At 44.2% G+C, this 5,000-nt stretch overlaps 2 non-coding genes and 1 pseudogene across 2 annotated transcripts; all 3 read left to right on the top strand.

Annotated features, from left to right (window-relative positions):
* Window positions 1–862: 862 nt before the first annotated feature.
* Window positions 863–2,777, top strand: LOC122520454. Its single transcript, XR_006304548.1, has one exon. It is a non-coding gene; the product is annotated as a small subunit ribosomal RNA (ribosomal RNA).
* Window positions 2,778–3,413: 636 nt separating this feature from the next.
* On the top strand, window positions 3,414–3,568 carry LOC122520452. The gene has a single exon (XR_006304546.1). It is a non-coding gene; the product is annotated as a 5.8S ribosomal RNA (ribosomal RNA).
* A 1,238-nt stretch (window positions 3,569–4,806) lies between these two features.
* LOC122520455 overlaps window positions 4,807–5,000 on the top strand; it is a pseudogene marked incomplete at its 3' end in the record, with an annotated part of 2,694 nt that continues 2,500 nt past the window's right edge.

The following is a 5,000-nucleotide window of genomic DNA, read 5'->3' as shown; positions in this document are numbered from 1 at the left end:
TTCGGTATATAAGAGGATGCATGTTTTGGGTGTTCCAAAATGCCCCTTGAAGAAATACACGATATGTAGTGTATATATATAATATGTAAATATTAATATTGACACATCATTACCACGGGTCGGTGTCTCTGACCGAATGGCCCATACGTGGTATCCTATTAAAAAAAGGTGGTTATCATCGTTGGTTTGTCCGTCGTTCCTTTCGAAATAACGCGGAAAATCACGTGATACTTACTGAGCATCGTCTCTCTCGAATCCGAGCAGAGCTAAGAAAAATATATTATAATACGATACAAAAGGCATATATCGAAGCAACCGAAGTGAGAGAAATTTATTTCTGTAACTCTCGTACGCTCGATAATGTCAAAAGCAGTTTTGACGCTTATACCGAAACTCCCTTGAATGCCGAAGACAAGGGTTTTTCGGGTAGAGACGCTGGTTCAACTCGTTGTCCGCGTCGATGATCATGGTACGTCTTCTGGCACTGAAATAATTTCATACCGTTGGGAAATACCTGCTGCTCTCTCACAAATAATAAATATATAATGGGTATATTAAAAGTTCGTTGCTAAAATCTCTATAAAATAGATTAAAAAGAAAATACCCAAAACCACTTGGTATAATATATTGGGTAAATTCTAAAAATCCCTTAATACTAATGACGACTATAAAAATCCATATAAAATTGGATTCAAAGTGGTTTAAAATGGTGTGGTGATTGGAGGAGGAAAAAGTGAGAGAGACCAGAGGGACGTTCCACGGTTGAAATAAAATTAAATAAGCATCGTCGTCGGCATACGTGTCGGCGACAAGAGTTGCAAAGAAAGAAAATAATATTCTTTCGTAAAAGAGCAAATTCAGCTCCCTGGTTGATCCTGCCAGTAGTCATATGCTTGTCTCAAAGATTAAGCCATGCATGTCTCAGTGCATGCCGAGCTAAGGTGAAACCGCGAATGGCTCATTAAATCAGTTATGGTTTCTTAGATCGTACCCACATTTACTTGGATAACTGTGGTAATTCTAGAGCTAATACATGCAAACCAGAGTTCCAACCAGAGATGGGAGGAACGCTTTTATTAGATCAAAACCAATCGGTGGCGTTTGTTAATACATTCGTCCACCGTTTACTTTGATGACTCTGAATAACTTTGAGCTGATCGCACGGTCCTAGCACCGGCGACAAGTCTTTCAAATGTCTGCCTTATCAACTGTCGATGGTAGGTTCTGCGCCTACCATGGTTGTAACGGGTAACGGGGAATCAGGGTTCGATTCCGGAGAGGGAGCCTGAGAAACGGCTACCACATCCAAGGAAGGCAGCAGGCGCGCAAATTACCCACTCCCGGCACGGGGAGGTAGTGACGAAAAATAACGATACGGGACTCATCCGAGGCCCCGTAATCGGAATGAGTACACTTTAAATCCTTTAACAAGGATCCATTGGAGGGCAAGTCTGGTGCCAGCAGCCGCGGTAATTCCAGCTCCAATAGCGTATATTAAAGTTGTTGCGGTTAAAAAGCTCGTAGTTGAATCTGTGTTTCACACTGTCGGTTCACCGCTCGCGGTGTTTACTGGCATGATGTGGGACGTCCTACCGGTGGGCTTAGCCCTTCGGGGCGGTCCAACTATCCCATCGCGGTGCTCTTCATTGAGTGTCGAGATGGGCCGGTACGTTTACTTTGAACAAATTAGAGTGCTTAAAGCAGGCTAGCCTCGCCTGAATACTGTGTGCATGGAATAATGGAATAGGACCTCGGTTCTATTTTGTTGGTTTTCGGAACTCCGAGGTAATGATTAATAGGGACAGATGGGGGCATTCGTATTGCGACGTTAGAGGTGAAATTCTTGGATCGTCGCAAGACGGACAGAAGCGAAAGCATTTGCCAAAAATGTTTTCATTAATCAAGAACGAAAGTTAGAGGTTCGAAGGCGATCAGATACCGCCCTAGTTCTAACCATAAACGATGCCAGCTAGCGATCCGCCGAAGTTCCTCCGATGACTCGACGGGCAGCTTCCGGGAAACCAAAGCTTTTGGGTTCCGGGGGAAGTATGGTTGCAAAGCTGAAACTTAAAGGAATTGACGGAAGGGCACCACCAGGAGTGGAGCCTGCGGCTTAATTTGACTCAACACGGGAAACCTCACCAGGCCCGGACACCGGAAGGATTGACAGATTGATAGCTCTTTCTTGATTCGGTGGGTGGTGGTGCATGGCCGTTCTTAGTTGGTGGAGCGATTTGTCTGGTTAATTCCGATAACGAACGAGACTCTAGCCTGCTAAATAGGCGTACATTCTGGTATCACGAAGGCCCTCGGCTTCGGTCGAGTGGTTTTTACTACCAACGTACCAACAAATCTTCTTAGAGGGACAGGCGGCTTTTAGCCGCACGAGATTGAGCAATAACAGGTCTGTGATGCCCTTAGATGTTCTGGGCCGCACGCGCGCTACACTGAAGGAATCAACGTGTTTTCCCTGGCCGAAAGGCCCGGGTAACCCGCTGAACCTCCTTCGTGCTAGGGATTGGGGCTTGCAATTATTCCCCATGAACGAGGAATTCCCAGTAAGCGCGAGTCATAAGCTCGCGTTGATTACGTCCCTGCCCTTTGTACACACCGCCCGTCGCTACTACCGATTGAATGATTTAGTGAGGTCTTCGGACTGGTGCGCGGCAGTGCCTCGGCACTGCCGATGTTGCCGGGAAGATGACCAAACTTGATCATTTAGAGGAAGTAAAAGTCGTAACAAGGTTTCCGTAGGTGAACCTGCGGAAGGATCATTAACGTAACAAAAGTTGCTCGAACGAGCAACGAGAATGAAAGAACGAACAAACAAACAATCGAACGAATAAACGTGACTTTATAAGTTACGCAGTAAGAATAGACGCGATGCTTCATAAGTCGTTAAAAGCTTATCGAGGCATCCGTTGGAATTTGAACGAAAGCTTTGGAAGGCATGAGATAGCACTCGTGAATTCTATTAGCTTCGGAGTCTAGCTGATGAACCGGTGCAACCTGTGCCGCGGTCGAATCGAACTTATACGACGATGCTTTAGCGCGTCTTTGAAATACGCGTTAACGTCAGAATCGTTAATCGACCCGGCGAGAGACGTGGATATTTGTGTAGCGTGCCCGAGGACGCCGCCACGTCGATGGTTTATTATATATTTTTAAAGATTCATTCGCCCGGATTCGTAGCAAATCTCAATCCTCTTTTCTCATTTTTTCGAACGACCGAGAAGAGTTGACGAGAAGACTCCACCTCGTCGCCTTAACTGTCATAGACATTATTATATGCGTTTGACGCCTGTAAACATGCTTTTTCAGTTAAGGGACGATACCCATGCTTGGTTAACGCCGAGTATTATGAGATACGGTAATATAACGTACGCCTGAAAAACGTACAGATTATATACGATTACCCTGAACGGTGGATCACTTGGCTCGTGGGTCGATGAAGAACGCAGCTAATTGCGCGTCAACTTGTGAACTGCAGGACACATGAACATCGACATTTCGAACGCACATTGCGGTCCACGGATACAATTCCCGGACCACGCCTGGCTGAGGGTCGTTTAACTAAACGATACTGCTTGCGCAAGGGGACGACTTTCGTCCTTGTCGTAGAGCGTTTATTGGGTTGTTCGTTGGCAAGAGAAAACAGAGTCTCTTGATAAGAGAGATTTGACGTTCTCGCGCCGACGTCGCCTTAAATAAATTATGAGTATTAAGTACAGAAATAAATAATTGAGAGAAGGAGAGGAAATAAATGGAAGAAAATTCGAACTGTACGAGCAAAACGTAAAGAAAAGAGTTAACGGGTGGAATTTGAACTTATAATTTACGTTTACACGTAATAACACCCTAAGCTCTTTTCTCCCGATAGAGAGATGATTCTCGAACGATAAAATAGCGAGTTGGAGATTGGGGGCGATTGAACGAAAATCGTAAAAAGGCGCTGAATAATATATGGATCGACGTTACGACGACGAACGAGAAGGGAGAGAGGATGATATATATTAGCTTACGTTGACAACGCCATATAAGTCGAGAATAGAACGATTGACGAAAATTTAATTTTCATATATCGACGAGGCAAATTCGAACGCAAACGATAAGCAATCAACTCTCTCTCTCTCGATTTAAATATCGTATGTCATCCAGTTTCGGCTCGAAAGTTTAAAGAACGGTGTTTATAATATAAGACCCGTAAAAATTATACTTCGAGCGGGCCCTTTTAACGATCGGTGTTTAGTTCTTTGAACAGAATTTTGTAGAACTAACGTCGCGCTTTCAATCTCTTTCGCTAAAAATGGTCGCTGACGTCTGTCGAACGATAAAAACAGAATCGTGCGCCCGGTGGTACGTTTTGTCCACGAATATTTGTTGTTTAACATGCAACAAAGTTTCGGACGAACGAGAACACCGTTGAGCGACACGATTCGCAAAGAATGACGTCTCGAACTTTTTGCGCGACTAGCGGGGCGAGTTCTCTTAGAACTTGGAAGCATCCAACGATTGAAATTAAATTAATATTTAACTTTGTCGGATGTTTATTGAGCTCGCCGCCATATAAAATTGAAAATCATCTCTAAGCGGCGTCGAATAATTTTTATTGTCCTAAACCATTGCGTCGCGTTAAGTCGTATTTCGAATGAACGCAACGACGACGTTACGTGGTTAACGGGATGATATCGTTATTCGATCGATACTTACGTTTAGTAAATATTATTTTCTTCTTTTCCCTTTCTTTTTCTTATTTTTTTTCATTTTTTTTGTCTTTTTACTCTCGATAAGAAACTCGAATTAAGACGACCTCAGAGTAGGCGAGACTACCCGCTGAATTTAAGCATATTATTAAGCGGAGGAAAAGAAACTAACAAGGATTTCCTTAGTAGCTGCGAGCGAAGAGGAAATAGCCCAGCACTGAATCCCTCGGTACAGACGCAGGGAAATGTAGTGTTTGGGAGGATCCGCCTTATATCCCGAGGCGCACGACCGCGTCC

The sequence above is a fragment of the Polistes fuscatus genome, unplaced genomic scaffold, assembly GCF_010416935.1.
Source record: "Polistes fuscatus isolate 324 unplaced genomic scaffold, CU_Pfus_HIC Scaffold35, whole genome shotgun sequence".
NCBI lineage: Eukaryota > Metazoa > Arthropoda > Insecta > Hymenoptera > Vespidae > Polistes > Polistes fuscatus.
The sequence above is the reverse complement of the archived record's forward strand: the minus strand, read 5'-3'. Positions and strand labels throughout refer to the sequence as shown.